The sequence below is a fragment of the Myotis nattereri genome, assembly GCF_964212035.1.
Source record: "Myotis nattereri genome assembly, chromosome: 1".
Taxonomy (NCBI): Eukaryota; Metazoa; Chordata; class Mammalia; order Chiroptera; family Vespertilionidae; genus Myotis; species Myotis nattereri.
In genome coordinates this window covers 77,126,445-77,145,909 of record NC_138075.1, presented here as the reverse complement: position 1 = coordinate 77,145,909, position 19,465 = coordinate 77,126,445, and positions in this window count along the sequence as shown.

Here is a 19,465-nt window from a genome sequence, read left to right as displayed (position 1 = left end):
TATATTTCTAACAATTGATAAGCCTACATTGACGCATTATGATCACCCAAAGTTCATAGTGTACCATCATGGCGTTTACTCTTTGTGTTGTACATTCTATGGATTTACACAAATCCTATATAATAAAAGCCTAATATGCAAATTGTCCCCTCAACATGGAATTCAACTGGGAGTTCAACTGGGGGCGGGACCACTGGCAAACTGGGGGAAGGGAGGCCCCCACCAGTAGCTGGCAGCCTCTAAGGACACTACCTGTGCGCGAATTTCATGCACTGGACCTCTAGTGTATAATTACATGTCTTCATCATTATAGTATCATAGAGACTAATTTCACCAACCTACAAATTATCTGTGCTCTGCCTAGTCATCCCTCCAGCTTCCCTCAGCCCCTGACAACCACTGGTCTTTTTACTGTCCCCATAGATTTGCCTTTTCCAGAATGTCATGTGGTTGAAATCATATAGTACATTGCCTTTTCCAGTTGGCTTCTTTATTTAGTAATACAATAGGTCCTCAGGTTACATTGGAGATCCATTCCTATGGCCCAATATAACGTGATTTTCACCATAAGTCAGAACCCACCTACATAAGGAGCTACGTCACTCACATGGAGCACATGCACAGCAGAAATGAAGTGAAACAGTAAAAAAATTTAAAAGAAAGATAACAATTCTGACCTTTACTTGTGTTAAATAAATAATAAAAGACATAAAGCACATATGTATATACGTCTAAATGATGGAACTTTTTTTTAATAAATAAATGGGAGATGGCGACGTAACCACTAAACAACGTACATTGAGTCCGACGTAACCTGAGGACTATCTGTATACATTTTACTTTTCCTTGTTTTTTCATGGCTTGATAGTTCATTTCTTGTTAGTATCAAATAATACTACATTGTTTGGATGGACCAGCATTCATTTACCCATTCACCTATTGATGGACATATTGGAGGCTTCCAAGTTTTGGCAACTTAGAATAAAGGGGCTAAAAACACTGATGAGCAAGTTTTTGTGTGGACATAACTTTTCAACTCCTTTGGGTAAAACCCAGGAACACCATTACTGGGTTGTATGGTAAGAGTGTATTCAGTGTTGTAAGGAACTTCTAAAATGCTTTATTGAAGTGTCTATGTATACACTTTTTAAAAAATAATTCTTTGTTGTTCAAAGTTTTGCATATGTCCTCTTTTTTCCCCATTGACCCCCTCCAGCCTGCCACTGCCCCCTGCCCCAGGCCTTCAGCACCTTATTGTTTGTGTCCATAGCTTATGCATATATGCACACAACGTCTTTGGTTGATTACCTCCCACCCACCCTCCCCCACCTTCCCTCCATGTATACTCTTTCATTTTGCAGTCAGTGACCAACAAAGTTTACTGCTCCCCTTTGCTGCATGTCAAAGCCCCAGATGGCGAGAGCATGCACAGGCCCAACAGGTGGCCCTGACAACTGCTTAGCTCAGACACTCCCTGCTATGACTTGTGTCCTGCTGCCCCATGTATCTCCTTTGCTCACACACCTTTTCCATCCCATATGTGGATGGAACTTTAAAAGCACCAGTACAAAGATAAAATTATTAAGAATTTCAAGACAGTGATAACAGAGCCTTAAACCAAGGGCAGGGTTCCTTCTGCTACCACATGGGTCACAGTTTCCAGCTTCACTGAAGTCTGCCCTTATATCTTCATGTTACTTTTCAGGGTCCCAGTCATTCCTATCTATGCCAGATGGTACAGTTTGAAATTCAATTTGCATTGAATTATTCCACATGCAAGTTTAAACTTCAGTTTTGGTGGCCAGAAGTCTTTATCACTGGCTGTTACAGATAAGGGATATTTTAGGTTAATCTTGGAAGTTTTCTGCTCCCTTTCCCAAACTGTGAGTGCTGTTACAAAATCATGAGTAAAAATGTATCCAAAATGTAAGAAGGAGTGATGTATTTTAATAAAACAAAATGAAAATTTCCATAAGATCTTCTATACAAGGAGCTGCTTAGAAATGCCCTAAATGGAACTCTTATATACTGCTGCTGGGGATATAAATTGATGCAGCCTCTATAGAAAACAATATGGAAAATCCTCAAAAGATTAAGAACAGAGCTCGCATAAGACCTAGCAGTCCCTCTTCTGGGTAACTATCTGAAATTTTTAAAAATATTTATTCATAAACAGGCATCTACCCCAATGCTCACTTCAGCATTACTCACAATAGCCAAGACATGAAAACAACCTAAGTTCCTTTGATGTGTAATTGGATAAAGAATTTGGGGTAATCATGTACAGTGAAATGCTTTTGGGCCATAGAAATGATGAAATACTACCATCTGGGACAACACAGATGGATGGTGACAGTATCATTCTAAACTAGAGGCTCAGTGCACAAATTCATGCATGGGTGGTATCTGGCCTGCCTGGCCCCAATCAGGGTGGATTGGGCTGGGCCTGTTGGGAGGAGATGGCAGGAAATTGGCCAGCCAGCCCGCCCCAATCGGGGCCTAATCAGGGTCAGGCTGGCCAGAGGGGGTTCCACAGGCGATTGGCCAGTGGGACCCACCCTTGATTGGGGTGTGGGGGGCCGATTGAGAGTGGGGCCAGCTGTGGGGAGGGGCTGTGGCCAGTGGGCCAGCAAGCCCAGCCCCCAAATGGTGTTGGGGGGCTGATTGGGGACCAGTGGCCAGGAGGAGGGGCCATGGGTGTTGACTGGCCAGCCCTGCCCCCAAATGGTGTGGGGGGTGATCGGGGGGTGGGGCCAGCCACAGGGAGGGGGCGAGGGCAGTTGGCCAGCTGGCCCTGATCCTGATCAGAGTGGGAGGACCGATCAAGGGTGAAGCTGGCTGAGGGGAGGGGCCGTGGGTCGATGGCATGGTGGGGACCCATCAGGGTTGGGGCTGGCCAGGGAGAGGGGCCACAGATGGTTGAAGAGCTGGCCCCACCCCCTATTGGGGTAAGGGGGCGATTGGGAATGGGGTGAGCCAGGGGAGGGGCTGAGGGTGATCACAGTGTTGGGGCCCCATTAGGGGTGGGGCCGGCCGGGGGGAGGGCCTGCAGGAAGCTAGCCAGATGGCCCCACCCCCAATTAAAGTAGGGGACATTGGGGTGGGGCCAGATGGGGGAGGGGCCACCAGAGGTTGGCCCCCAGGCCCACCCATAATCGGGCCAGTTTGCTGGCCGCAGTGGGTGTCATGGCAACCAGTCATTCCAGTTGTTACAGCGTTCTGGTTGCTGAATTTTTATATATGTAGATGAGTTGAGTCAGACAGAAAAGGACAACAACCATATGACTTCACTCATATGTGGGACATAAAACTGAAAACAACAAATAAAGCAAACCAAAATATAATAGACAACAATATGGTGGTTACCAGAGGGAAAGGGGTTCTGGTGCAGATGAAGAGGGTAAAGGGGGTCAAATATATGATGATGGATGAAGGGAGATTAGACTTTGGAAGGTTAGAACACAATGCAATATACAGATGATACAAACCTACGGGGGATCAATGATGTGAACATGATTAAAAGTGAGTCTTACACAGGCAGGCAATACAACCTGAATTGCTAAAAAATGGCAGGAACATTTTTGAGGACAGTTTTTCCCCCCAATTTTGATGCTTTTGCTTTCTTGAAGCAGATATTTATTAAAGGTATCCTACCACCATGGCTAATATGCTGGAAAATATATAAATATATATATACACATTTATATGAATTATCTTTAATAATAAAAACATAAAATGCTGCCAAGACCGGTTTGGCTCAGTGGATAGAGCGTCGGCTTGCGGACTGAAAGGTCCCAGGTTCGATTCCGGTCAAGGGCATGTACCTGGGTTGCGGGCACAATCCCCGGTGGGAGATGTGCAGGAGGCAGCTGATCGATGTTTCTCTCTCATCGATGTTTCTAACTCTCTATCTCTCTCCCTTCCTCTCTGTAAAAAATCAATAAAAATATATTAAAAAAAAAAAAAAAAAAAAAAAAAAAACATAAAATGCTAATTAGACCAGACAGCAAAATAACCTACTGGACATCATTCTGGAAGTCCTCCCGGACAACCTTCTGGATGAAGCCGCAGTGGTGGGGGTGAGGCAGAGGCGGATAGGGGCAATGAGGCAGGCAAGCAAGCAGTAAGGGGTGATCAGGCAGGCAGGCCAGTGTTTAGGGATGATCAGGCAGGCAGGCAGAGACGGTTAGGGGTGATCAAACAGGCAGGAGAGCAGTTAGGGGCAATCAGGCAGGCGGGTGAGCAGTTAGGGGCAATCAGGCAGGCAAGTGGTTAGGGGTGATCAGGCAGGCAGGCAAGCAGCTAGGGGTGGTCAGACAGGCAGCAAGTTAATAGGAGTGATCAGGCAGGCAGGCAGAGTGGTTAGGGGAGATCAGGCAGGCAAGCAGGCAAGAGGGATGTCGGACTGCCAGTTTAGGGATTGCTGTGGGATCGAGCCTAAACAGGCAGTCAGACATCCTCTGAGGGGTTCCGGATTGAGAGAGGGTGCAGGCAAGGCTGAGGGACCACACCCCCATGCATGAATTTCGTGCACTAAGACTCTACTTTATTATAAAATTGTACACCTAAAATTTATATAATGTGAATAACCAATGTCACCTTGAGAAGAGTAATTAAAAACAAGAAATAAACTGCCCTGACCAGGTGGCTCAATTGGTTGGAGCATCATCCCATAAACCAAAAGGATGCAGGTTCAATCCCAGGTCAGGGCAAATAGGGGAGGCAACTGATTATATTTCTCTCTCACATTGATGTTTCTCTCTCCTTTCCTCTCTTTCTGAGATCAATAAAAACATGTCCTCAGATGAAGATTTTTTAAAAAAAGAAATGACCTAAATGGACACTTTTGTAAGTAATATACATAAACATGTATAAATTTATTGATCAAAATAATTGATGATGCAATAGAGTGTTCTATAGCAGGTCGCTCAAATTATAACCACTCATGTCATACCAGCTTCAAAAATTTATTAATAATTTGAGTTCAAACCAGTCACTTATCCACTACAACCCTCACTTTATCCATGTGTGAAATGAGAGTATTTATTTACAGTGTTATTCAGTACTGAAATAGATAATATATGTAATAATCTAGATTGAGTGAACATCATTCAATAAAATTATTTTTCTTATACTTGGTATTTCTGGGAGGATAAGTCTAATAAAAACTTTAAAAACCATTACACAGGCTCCTTCCTTTTGCCTTGAAAGTAGAACCACCTGCAGTTAACTGAAGAACTGACTCATATCTCTCTGCTTGTTCACCACCATGTATTTTTCAAAACCTTTTCCAGCAGACAAATTTGTATGTCATTTCTGTGCTGCTTGCAAGGCGACCTGCTTTGACAGGAACTTAGATACTGATATCTTTATCAGTCATTTTAGTGGTTCCATATTAGAGCTTTTTACCTATAAAGTGATTTCAGGGAAGAAATAAGGCAAAAAAAAAAAAGTGAATGACAGAGCTGAAGAGTATTATTTTAGGACAGAAATAAGTTTTGGAACATACATTTGAAAACCCAAAGATGTGCAAAGCCTAATGTGGGGGCAACATGCCTGCCCAGGGACAGGGTGGGGCTGCAGGCCAAGCTGCAGTTTGGGTACAGGCTGCAGATCACCTGGCAGCACTGTGCATCCGCTGCACAGAGGTAGGTGGCTGAGTCCTCCAGTTGGGAGGCTGTGATGCTCAGGGTACTGTACAAGTTCTCAGAATCCACTGTGGAGCTTAATCTTCCACTGTGCTTTGTCCCTGGACTCATATAAAATAGAATGATGAGGCCGCTCCCAGGATTCTGTCGGAACCACAGCACTTTATACATAGTACTAGAAAAATTGCACCTCAGAGTAAAGCTGGTTCCCTCCTGGAGGCTCAGGACTGAAGGACTCTGCTCCACATTCATCCCTCTCACCCCTGCATGGAAAGAGAAAAACAAACACCAATAATGCCACTGGGATGAATGATGCAGTTTCTAGACCTGTAAAATATCTCAAGAAACACCCAAATGGGACTGTCTAGAAGCTCTCTGTCAGCTCTTCCTTCCTCCAGCCCCCACTGTCAGCTGTGGAACACTCCCCAGCTCCCCATCTGGGACACCCGAACTCACAGCAAACCTGGGCCCACAGAAGCCCCAGCAGAGCCCCCAGGTGTCTCTCCATGACGTCTTGCCAAGGTGCTGTGGTGCCTTTGCCCCTGATCTGGAGGGTGCAGGGTCCTGGACCAAGGCAAATGTTGTTCCTGCACTCAGTGTGTTCACCAGACTCACTGAGGACCAATCACCTCTCAGCTCTGTCATTCATCTTAACAGCAAACTCCACCCACACTAGCCCAGTGAGATGGCACAGTCATCTCTCCAAAATTCTGGATACAAACAGTGCATGAGGTTAAGAGGCAATATATACAATTTATGAAGATATAAAACTTTTTTCCCTTAAAACACTTATGTATGATAAGTTTGTGGTTAGTGTTTGAGGAAGAGTGTATGTTTCTGAAATAATCAATTTCTCAGTAGGTTACAAAGAACCTTGGACAGTCCTAGGAAGAGTAACCTCGTTTCCAAAATTGCATAGTTTGACAAAGAATTAGAGAATTCAGTTATATGAAAATTCTGATAAAGGATACTATCTCAGCATTTACTGTGTATTGCAGAAGTAAATGATTTTCTTGAAATCAGGAGAGTTCTAGAAAACAAAACATATAGTCACCATCGACCTAAAAAATAAGTCCAATTTGCTATGTGATAAATTAGATAGGTTTGTGATGTCCACTCTGACTTAATTTCCACCTCTCCCCTTCTCCTGTCCAACTCTTGAGCACCCTGTTGAACCACATAGATGACTCTGATCCAACCACACTTTACTGATTAAATATTGTCCTCTCCCTTTTCTGCTATTTTTGTTCCTCATTTTTTCCTCTATCCTCTTCTCTTAATTCTTGTTGCCTTTACTTTCATGGAGACATATAAAAAGGTCGTATATTTTTGATGATATAATACTTTTCCAGGTTAGTGGGTTTTGGGACATTAATCCTAACAATTAAAAAATGAAAACAGGTTACAGAGATATTTACTGTTGAGCTTCCATATTCACAATGACCAGTAACATTCTTACTCCTGTATTTCTGCTCAGAGAATCATTCTCACAATGGATTTATAAAGTATGGACTCCAGCTCTCTGGTGTTCACATAAAGTGGCAGAGCTGAAAAACTAAGATGAACTTCACACAAACACTGTCTCTTCCCCCTCCCCCCTCATCCTCTTTGCTGTCTATAATTTGACTGGCTCATATGCTCATTTTCCTCCCCTCTTAACTGTTCAACCTGCTGGGACCATAAGAAGTTATTAATGAAAAGCCTACAGTGCCCCCTAGTGGGCTAAAATCATCAATATAGAGGACTTCAGACCAGCTAACTCAGCAGTCACACAACCCCCAGCACCATTCACTCCGTGTTTCCTGATGAAGGAAATGCAGACAGAAAACAAAGTAACTAGATTGCATGGGGATAATAAATGAACCATATACTACTTTTAAAATATCATTTTATGAAAATTAATACCTTAAAATACTTTGGTAAGACTCATGTTGTGCTCCTTACTTGTTTTCTTTACCTTAATTTGAAATAAATCCATAAACATTTATTAAAGTTTTAGAGTAAAAGGAATAATTTACTAGATCCTAAGAATGTATAGTGAGTTCAAGATGGCTGCAGAGTAGTGGCTATTGCACTCATCTCCCCCAGTACTAAACCAGATTTATAACTAAATTATAGATCAATCGACCTGAAGACCCAACTGAAGACCAGCTGAACAGAAGTCTTATAACCAAGGATTTACAGAAGGAGACTGGTAAGAAAAGCAGCGATGCACAAAGGGCTGGTTCCACACCATGTGCGGCAGTTGAGAATCTGGAGAGATATGTAGCTGCATAGGTCCCCCATGAGGAGCAAAGTTCCAACCCCATGCCAGTGAAGCAATGAAGCAAGGTAACATTCATCTCGGGGAAAAACTGCTGTTTGAATTTTAACCCTGCTATCCTGGCTTCTGTACACACCTGCTTGTTTTAACAATAGGGCAGTTACCTCAGTTTCCAGATTGAGACCTGGAAACGCACATAAATCACCCCGTTATGTTGCCAGCCCACGTTATGATTTTACAAAGGTTATTCTCCTGTGCCTGAGAACCAGAACCACAAAATTTGCTTTAATTGCTTTTCCGTTGACTCAGTGGCTCTGGAAATGTTTTCCGTTGACTCAGTGGCTCTAAGAACTAAAACTATAATTAATCTTTAGAGATAACTAACTTGCTTAATTTAGCTTCTGTAACAAACTGCTTTTGCAAAACTAGCTTCTCATTCCAACCCTACGGATGTAATTACTGCCTTTGTGAGTTTTGCCTTTATAAGCCTAACTAGTAGCCCGGTGCACAAAATTCGTGCACGTTAAAAGGGAACTAAGTAGCAGAAATATTTTAATATTGCTATTTGCCCTTTCTCTATAATAGAAGTGTGAGAGATGAAAGGAAATTAGTAAAATGTATATGAAAATACTATATAAATTTATTAATAAATAAACAGTAACAAAAGAATATAACAACAGAGGCATGATATAAAAACAACAAAAACATGATATGAAAACAACAAAAACATTATATAAAAACAACAAAAACATGATATAAAAACAACAGTGATGCAAACAACGACTGATAAAGTGATTAAACTTATTCTAATATCTCCCCGTACACAACATTAAGAGTGAAAACACTTTCAGAGTGCTTGACTAATTTCCCTTGTGATGAAGTATTTAGAACTTTAACTTTAATGTCACATGCTCTTCAAACTCGAGAGAAAGCAACATATAACTGACCTTGTGCAGGTTCAGGTAGGAATATTCCTACTCTGTCTAGAGTTTGCTCTTGTGATTTATTAATAGTCATCACAAATGCTGGCATCATGGGAAACCATCGTCGAATCAATTTAAATGGGAGGCCAGTGTCAGATGGGGACAAATTAATTCTTGGAATCAGAACAACCTCTCCCTCTGCAGATCCTGTTAATACTTCAGCTTCGATAATGTTAGGTTGTAATCTTTTGATAATAAATCTGGTACCATTACAAAGACCCCATTTACTATTGAGATTTCTCAATAGCATGATGATTGCACCCACTTTCAATTTTAATTTATGAAACAGCATTCCCGAAAGAGTAATACTATTAAGAAATTCGATGGGAAAATTTTGCTTTTCAGCATCATCTGTTGAATCAATGGAATTGTCACTAAAATATGTGTGAAAATCTCCATTGAGTATATCCGAAATTTCTTCATTTAATTTTTGAACGTGCTCATTTTTGGACAAAGAATTGCACGTTTAGATATATTTTTAATATTATCTATAGATATAGTTTCCAAAGGTAGCTTCAATAATAGATCCATTACAAATCATTTCACAGGGGATTTCAATAATATCCATTCCTAAATGAAAACTGCTATCAAGTTTGCCATCTCCAAGTTTTACTAACCATCCACTATAAGCAAAATCCTCTGATCTCATATTTGTTGTAAGAGACAACTTTCTGAAACATCCCCAAACACTACAGTACTTTAAACTCGTTTGTACTATGGCCAATCCCATAGCATGCGGTTCATTACTGAGACATTGTCGAAAATCCCCTCCAAGAAGGAGAGCTTTCGCACCAAATACAACATTCAAATTTCTCTTAGTAATCTGTTTATGGCATTTATAGCATGACTAGATGCCATGGTGCATTCATCTATAATGAGATGTTGGGCTTTCTTAATAGTTTTAGCAATTTCACTGTTTATATCGAGTCTAGAAATTGAAGTTTCATTTAGTGGAATGGGTAATTTATATTGGGAATGAAAGGTGCTTCCACCAAGAAGTAAATGTGCAGCAATTCCTGTAGACGCTGTGAGTAAAACAGTACCACCACGACCTCTAATATAATGTATTAAAACTTTATACAGATATGCAGGTGAATAGGATTCCGAGCTGGCAGGTCCCTGACAGCAAGCTAGCCACCTGTTGATTCCGTGAATAATGGAGCTCCCTCCTCCCTCCTGTCAGGGTCTGGGGTGCAGGTGAATGGGGTTCCTGGCTGGCAGGCCACTGACAGCAAGCTATCCAACAGCGGATTCTGTGATGAATGGGGCTGCCTCCTCCCTACTGTCAGGATCTGGTTTGAAGGCCAGCCACGCCCCGTGTTGGGCCAGACCCAGAGTTCTACCACACCGTGGCTTCTGCCTCAGCAAGCCAGGACTGACTAGTGCTGGGCACTCCTATCACTCCGAGGGTGGGTTCTTCCCTCAGGCCTCTTGGGAAATAGCTCAGGGAGGGTACAGCCCTTGGCAAGGCAACCCAGGACTCAGTACTTCCACGCTCTGAGGGCAGGTTCCTGCCTGAAACCTGGCCCTCCAGGAAACAGCTGGGAGAGGACACAGCCATTTCTAAGACAACCTCTGCAGGATTGACTTCCTTTCAGTTGGTCCAGCTTCAGACGTGACGTTACACCCAGGGTTTTTATATAAATAGATGAGTGAGATCATGTGGCATTTTTCTTTCATTGACTGGCTTATTTCACTTAGCATAATGCTCTCCAGGTCCATCCATGCCCTTGCAAATGGTAAGAATTCCTTCTTTTTTACAGCAGCATAGTATTCCATTGTGTAGATGTACCACAGTTTTCTAATCCATTCATCTGCTGCTGAGCATTTAGGCTGTTCCCAAATCTTCGCTATGGAGAATTGTGCTGCTATGAACATATGGGTGCATATATCCTTTCTGATTGGTGTTTCTGGTTTCTTGGGATATAGTCCTAGAAGTGGGAATACTGGGTCAAATGGGAGTTCAATTTTTAAGTTTTTGAGGAAACTCCATACTGTCTTCCATAGTGGCTGCACCAGTCTGCATTCCCACCAGCAGTGCAGGAGGGCTCCTTTTTCTCCACATCCTCTCCAGCACTTGTCGTTTGTTAATTTGTTGATGATAGCCAGTCTGACAGGTGTGAGATGGTACCTCATTGTCATTTTGATTTGCATCTCTCAGATGATTAGTGACTTTGAGCATGTTTTCATATGTCTCTTGGCTTTCTGAATGCCCTCTTTCAAAAAGTGTCTATTTAGGTCCTTTGCCCATTTTTTGATTGGATTGTTTATCTACCTTTTGTTAAGTTGTATGAGCTCTCTGTAGATGCTGGATATTAAACACTTACCAGAGATAACATTGGCAAATACGTTTTCCCATGCAGTGGGCTTTCTTGTTGTTTTGTTGCTGTTTTTTGTTTCTTTGTTTCTTTGTTTCTTTGTTTTTTTGTTTTTGCTGTGCAGAAGCTTTTTATTTTGATGTAGTACCATTTGTTTATTTTCTCCTTAGTCTCTCTTGCCCTAACATCTGTGTCTGTAAAGATATTGCTATGACATATGTCTGCAATTCTGCTGTCTGTGGAGTCTTGTAGGATTTTTATGGTTTTCCTTCTTACATTCAAGTCCTTTAGCCATTTTGAGTTTGTTTTTGTGTATGGTGTAAGTTGGTGATCTAGTTTCAATTTTTTTTGCAAGTATCTGTCCAGTTTTCCCAACACCATTTGTTGAAGAGACTGTCTTCTCTCCATTGTATGCTCTTGCCTCCTTTGTCAAATATTCATTATACATACGGCTTGTGTTGATTTCTGGGTTCTCTGTTCTGTTCCACTGGTCTATATGTCTGTTCTGGTGCCAGTAGCAGGCAGATTTGGGAACAGTGGCTTTGTAGTATATCTGGTATTGTGATCCCTCCTACATTGTTCTTCTTTCTCAAAATTGCTGCAGCTATTTGGGGTTTTTTTTAATTCCAGATTAAATTTTGGAGAGTTTGTTCTAGGTCTTTGAAGTATGCCATTGGTATTTTAATGGGGATTGCATTGAATTTATAGATTGCTTTTGGTGGTATGGACATTTTAATGATGTTGATTCTACCAATCCATGAACATGGTATATTCTTCCATTTGTTCATGTCTTCCTCTATCTCCTTTTTCAATGTCCTGTAGTTTTCCAAGTACAGGTCTTTTACATCTTTATTTAAATTTATACCTAGGTATCTTAATTTTTTTGGTGCAATGGTAAATGGGGTTGTTTTCTTTTTTGCTTCTCTATTGTGAGTTCATTATTAGTGTATAAAAAGGCCATAGATTTCTGGGTGTTGATTTTGTAGTCTGCTACTTTGCCAAATTCACTTATTAGGTCCAGTAGTTTTTTGATGGAGTCTTTGGGGTTTTCTATGTATAGTATCATGTCATCTGCAAATAAGGACAATTTTACTTCTTGTTTTCCAATTTGGATGCCTTTTATTTCTTCTTCTTATCTGACCACTATGGCTAGCACTTCCAGTACTATATCAAACAGGAGTGGTAAAAGTGGGCATCCCTGTCTTGATCCCATTCTTAGGGGAAATTAGTTTAGTTTTTGCCCATTGAGTATGATGTCGGCTGTAGGTTTGTCATATAAGACTTTTATTATGTTGAGGTATGATTCCTCTATTCCCACTTTGCTGAGAGTTTTTATCAAGAAAGGGTGTTGGATTTTGTCAAATGCTTTTTCTGCATTGATTGATATGATTATGTGATTTTTGTCTCTCAGTTTATGTGATGTATCACATTTATTGATTTGCAGATATTGTACCATCCTTGCATCCCTGGAATAAATCCTACTTGGTCATGGTGTATGACCTTTCTAATATAATGCTGAATCCAATTTGCTAGAATTTTGTTGAGGATTTTAGCATCTATGTTCATCAAGGATATTCGGCTGTAGTTCTCTTTTTTTGTGGTGTCTTTATCTGGTTTGGAATTAGGGTAATGCTGGCTTCATAGGAAGAGCTTGGAAGAGTGCCTTCCTCTTGAATTTTTTGAAGCAGTCTGAGGAGGATAGGTTTTAGTTCTTCTTGGAATGCTTGGTAGAACTCCCCTGTAAAGCCGTCTGGACCAGGGCTTTTGTTTACTGGGAGATTTTTGATTGCTGCCTCAATTTCTTCAGTAGTTATTGGCCTATTCAGGTTTTTTGATTCTTCTTGATTAAGTTTTGCAATGTTGTATTTTTCTAAGAATATGTCCATTTCATCTAGGTTATCCATTTTGTTGGAATAGGGTTGTTCATAGTATTTTTTCATAACCGTTTGTATTTCTGTGGGATCGGCTGTTACTTCACCTCTTTCATTTATGATTTTGTTTATTTGGGTCCTCTCTCTTTGCTTTTTGGTAAGCCTGGATAGAGGTTCATCAATATTGTTCATTCTTTCATAGAACCAACTCTTGGTTTTGTTGATCTTTTGTATTGTTGGTTTTTGGGGGTTTTTTTTTTCAGTCTCTATGTCATTTATCTCCACTCTTATCTTTATTATTTCCTTCCTTCTGCTTATGCAGGGCTTTTCTTGTCGTTCTCTTTCTAACTCTTTGAGTTGTAGGGTTACATAATTTATTACCATCTTTTCTTGTTTTTTGAGATAGGCCTGCAGAGCTATGAACTTCCTCTCAAGACTGCTTTTGCTGTGTCCCATAGATTTTGGATTGTTGTGTTTTCATTGTCATTTGTTGCCATGATGCTTTTTATTTCTTCTTTGATCTCTTTGTTAACCCAATCATTGTTTAATAGCATGCTATTTATCCTCCAGGTGTTTGATTTTTTATTGTTTTTATTGTATTTGATTTCTAGTTTTATGCCATTCTGATCTGAGATGGTGTTTTATATGATTTCTATCTTCTTGAATTTGAAGAGACTTTGCCTGTGCCCCAGTATGTGGTCTATCTTTGAAAATGACCCATGTGCACTTGAGAAGAATGCATATTCTATGGCTTTCGGGTGGAATGTTCTGAAGATGTCAATTAATTCCGTCTGATATAGTGAGTCATTTAGGATTGCTGTTTCTTGGCTGATTTTTTGTTTAGAGTATTTGTCCAGTCGTGTTAGTGGGGTATTAAAGTCCCCTACTATGACTGCATTGCTGTCAATCTCTCCCTTGATATCCTCCAGGAGTTTTTTTTTATGTATTTGGGTGCTCCTGTATTGGATGCATATATGTTTACCAGAGTTATATATCTTCTTGTTGAATTGCGTTCTTTAGTATTACAAAGTGGCCTTCCTTATCTCTTGTTATGGCCTACACTTTGGGGTCAAATATAAGTATTGCTACCCCAGCATTTTTTCATTTCCATTCTCCTGAAAAACCTTTTTCCATCCCTTCACCATCAGTTTGTGTGAGTCCTTAGTTCTAAGGTGGGTTTCCTATAGACAGCATATATATGAGTTGTGTTTTCTTATCCACTCAGCTACCCTATGTCTTTCAATTGTGGCATTTTATCCATTAACATTGAAAGTTATTTTGGATAGGCACTTGTTTGTTGCCATTTTTATTCTTTATGCCTGTGTTCCTTCTTCCCTTCCTATTTCTTCTTTTTACAGCAGACCCTTTAGCATTTCTTGCATTGCTGGTTTGGTGGTAATAAACTCCCATAGTCCTTTTTTGTCTGTGAAGCTCCTGATTTCACCCTCAGTTTTGATTGATAGCCTTGCTGGGTACAGTATTCTTGGATTCAGACCCTTGCTTTGCATGACTGTATATTTCATTCCATTCCCTTCTGGCCTGATGTGTTTCTGTTGGGAGATCCTTTGTAGGCAACTTTCTGTCTCTCTCTGGCAGCCTTGAAGATTCTTACTTTGTCGTTGGTATTTGCCAATTTAAATATAATGTATCTTGGTGTCGATCTTTTGGGGTTCATCTTGTTTGGGACTCTGTGAGCTTCTTGGACTTGTGTGAGTTTTTTCTTCCTAATATCAGGGAAGTTTTCTCTCATTATTTCTTCAAACAGGTTTTCAATTCCTTGCTCAGTTTCCTCTCCTCTTGACACCCTTATTATGTGAATGTTGTTTCATTTCATTTTGTCCCAAAGTTCCCTTAGGCTCTCCCTGTTTTTTAAGATTTTTTTCTAGAAGCTGCTCTGCTTGGGTATTTTTTCCTATCTTGTCTTCTAGCTCACTGATGCGGTCCTCCACTTCTTCTAGTCTACAGTTGATGCTTTCTATTGAGTTTTTTATTGCAGTGATGTCATTTTTAATTTCTTCTTGGTTCTTCATTTCCTCTTGGTTCTTACACATATTGTTGAATTTGTCTTCCATCCTTTTCAGCAACCTTATAACCATTGCTCTGAATTCTTTCTCTGTCATATATTTTGCCTCCTTTTCATTTACTTCCTTTTCTGGTGATTCCTTCTTTTCTTTCATATGCAGGCTGTTTCTTTGTCTCCCCATGATTTCTGGTTATGTAGCTCTCTCTGTCCTGCATTGACTTTCTTTAGGCAATGCCAGCTGTGTTTAATTCGCCAGTTCTGGGTGGGTGTTCTTTGATTCAGCTGTTCCTTCTACTCTGTGAGAAGGCACAGGGCCCGTCCGCAAATTCAAGCATTTGTCTCCCCCTGAGCAGACCTCCTAGGCACCCGTGGTCAGGGAGGTTGGAGTTCCGGAGCTTGTGGATTTGCAGCTGAGGTAACTGGTCCCTGTGCATTGTCATTGTAAGGTCCTGGGTGGCATCTGAGATCTCCCTGGTTGAAGGTAAGACTGAGGTTCTGATCACAGTACCCAATCACAGCCATCTCCCCTTCAAAATGGTTTGGCCTCTGCAGCACAGCCGACCACTCTGGGAGAGATTTCAGCTGCAGTAGTGGCTTCCCGGTCATGAGGCACCTTTCTGTCAGTCCCCAAAAGTCCCTTGGAGTATAGCTGTCCCTTGCTCACAAATACTGACACTCCCCGCACGTCCACACACTCTCCTTTCATTCTCTCACTCTCACGCTATCTAGCAGCCTGCAGTCCCGTCGGCAACAATCTTGGATCTTCCCCCATGTCTCCTTTTAATTCTTTCCTCAATTTTCTTCTCACCACCCACCCCCATTTTCAGGCAACACCTCTGTTATAAATTAGTTAGCATATTTTATGATTTTACATAAATGGAATCATATGTACTCTTTTGTCTGGTTTCTTTCTCTCATCATAATTATTTTGAAATTTTTCCATGGTCTCATAAGTATCAATGGTTCAGTCTTTTTGTTGCTGAGTTGTAAGTAGTCCATCATAGAGAGATTAAAACAATTTATCTATTCACCTCGGCCCAGTTTGGGGCTGTAACAAATAAAGCTGATATGAACATTTGTGTATAAGATTTTTTAATGTACCTTTTCATTTCTCTATGGTCAATACCAGAGAATGGAATGATAAGATCATACAATAGGTGTACAGTTGACTTTGTTAAACTTATTTACTTGTTCTAGTAGCATTTTTGTTGATTCCCTTGGATTTTCTACTAGAAAATTATGCTATCTGTGAATTAAGGTAGGTTCATTTCTTTCTTTTTGAACTGTATGCCTTTTCTATATTGATTTAAGAGAGAGAGAAAGATGAAGGGAGGGAGAAAGAAAGAGAAACACTGACTTGTTGATCCACTTGTTTGGCATTCATTGGTTGATTCTGGATTAGCCATGACCAGGGATCGAACCCGCAACCTTGGCATATGGGAACAATGTTCTAACCAACTGAGCTACCCAGACAGAGCTGAACTGTATGTCTTTTGTTTCTTTCTTTTGCCTATTGCATTTACAGACCAATTATTAGGCACCTGACTTGAACAATGTGATGTAGAAAAGCTGACAAACTACTTCAGACATTTATGAATCACCAGGAAACTGAAACTTCATCATGGCTAGTGACTACTCTTTCTTTGTTCCTTAAAATTTGCTTGTGATAAAGTTGTCTAGACCCATGGTCGGCAAACTGTGGGTTGCGAGCCACATGCGGCTTTTTGGCCCCTTAAGTGTGGCTCTTCCTAAGCCTCAGGAGTACCCTAATTAAGTTAATAACAATGTACCTACCTATATAGTTTAAGTTTAAAAAATTTGGCTCTCAAAAGAAATTTCAATCGTTATACTGTTGATATTTGGCTCTGTTGACTAATGAGTTTGCTGACCACTGGTCTAGACCATAGTTCTTCAGATTATCCATTGTAAACGTTTCTTAAATATTTTTAAAGAATTGCCATATGATACAGCAATTCTACTTCTGAGTATATACTCAAAAAATGTGATATATTTACATACATTTTTCCACTGAAAGGTAGAAACAACCCCAATATCCATCAACAGATGAATGGATAAACAAAATGTGGTATACACAGACATTGGGATATTAGTCAAACTTACAAAGGAAAGAAATTCTGACACATGCTGCAACATGGGTGAACTGTCAAGACATTATGCTAGGTGAAATAAAGTACAACATGACCAATATTGCATAATTCCACTTTTATGAGGTATAAAATATTCAAACACATAGAATGAGAACTCTGGTAGTTGCCAGGGGCTGGGGGGGTGGGGGCGGGAGGAGAATGCAGTGTTACAAATACAGGAGTACAAATTTTCAGTTTTTCAAGATTAATAGGGGTCTACAGGTAAGATAGTGCTGCTTCTTGAACAACAATGTAAGTGTACTTAATACCACTCAATTTTACACTTAAATTATTAAAATGGTAAGAAATTTATGTTAAATGGCAACATTTTAATAAAAATGTATAAAGACACTTTTTAGAAAGATTTCTACTATGTACATCTGCTTTCCAAATGTAAATATAAGAGTGAGTAATACAAGGTTACTTAATAAACATCCATTACCATTCACATTTTATGGCACACAGACAATGGCATTAGAGGTGGAAGGTGGAAATAGGAGAAAATGAATATTTTTTAAAATTGTGGAACATTAAACAAAGAGAGCCTGGACATGTACAAATGAGTCACATGATGGCAAAAAAAATGCTTTTAGAAGAGTGGTAAAGTTTATGGCAAGAGTGGATAGAGATACTTCACACTCTTCTTCTTCACAATGTTCCCCTAGAGCCACTAATTATTGATCATTTTATGAGTAAGACTGGTGGGATGCAGGTAAATCTACATAATAGAAATGAGCTCTTCCATGCTAGAGTGTTACTAAGATGGAATAACACAAAGGTCACATAGTAGGTATCTTATAAAGTAAATGAGGGTATCTTAACTCAGCTAACAAATCTAAATTAAAGTAACTCATTAAACAATATAAAATAACATCTATATATATAAAACCATAATATGCAAATAGACCCAATGGCAGAACAACCAAACAACAGAAGAACCAGTCTCTATGATGTGCGTTGACCATCAGGGGGCACGTGCAGAGCATGGCAGGAGTCAGCAGTAGGAAACAGAGCATGGAACATGGCAGCAGGATGGTGGAGCAGGTGAGTAGGGGCACCAGACCAAGGCAGGGTGCTGGTCGCTATCATTGGGGCGAGCCTGTGGTGGTTACTGAAAATTCTTTGCCCCTGCATGCTGCAGTCCTGACCAGCACTTGCACCTGCTGCCAGCGCTGGCCCTGCTCACACCCACTTCCAGTGCTCAGTGCCCCTGAGGGCTTCTCCACCTCCCCCTGTTCCTGAGAGGCGATTGGGGCCAGTAGCCACTCGCACCTGCTGACAGTGCCAGCCCCACTCACTCTGCTACTGGAGCCGGCCCCAATCACTCTGCACTGTCAGTGCATGGGAGCGGCAGTGGCGGGAGCAGGCCTGCCGGCAGACAGGGGACCAAGGCTGCAGAGGAAGGGGCCAGGCTGGGGCTTGGAGGATTGGCGGAGACCCACCCTTGTACCCACCACAGCCTCACAGCCCACAGTTCCTTTCAAGGTGCATGAATTTGTTCACTGGGCCCCTAGTATACATATAAGTTCTCTGATTAATCTCTTCTCAACCTTTCCCCTTCCCTCTGAAATAATCAATCTGTTATATGCTTCATTGTCTGGATTATTTTTGTTCATCAGTTTATTTTGTTCATTAGATTCCACATATAAGTGAGATCATGTGATACCTATCTTTCTCTGACTGGCTTATTTCACTTAGCATAATACTCTCCAGGTCTCTCAAAGGGTAAGAGATCCTTCTTTGAAAATAGTGTACACTTGACCAGGGTGGGAGAATTAGAGAATTAATTATTTATTCAATATCTTTCATCCCACTGACTTATTTATAACACTAAAAAAATAATAATATTTTTAAAGGAGATTGTGGCCAGGCAGATGTGGTTGGATGGTTGAGTGTGGACCCATGAACCAGGAGGTTGCAGTTCAATTCCCTGTCATGGCACATGCTTGAGTTTCAGACTCCATCCCCAGTAGAGGCGTGTGGGAGGCAGACAATGGATGATTCTCTCTCATATTGATGTTTCTATCTCTCTTTCTCTCTCCCTTTCTCTCTTTGAAATCAATAAAACTTTTTTTTTTTAATGAGAAGATTGTGGTCAGTAATGTTTCATTCAGTCAAAACAAAACATGTAGATTAGGCAGGGAGATTTGTAACAAATTATCTTTAAATCAGTCCAATGCCTTTGTGCAATACACTAATAATAAGGTGGCTG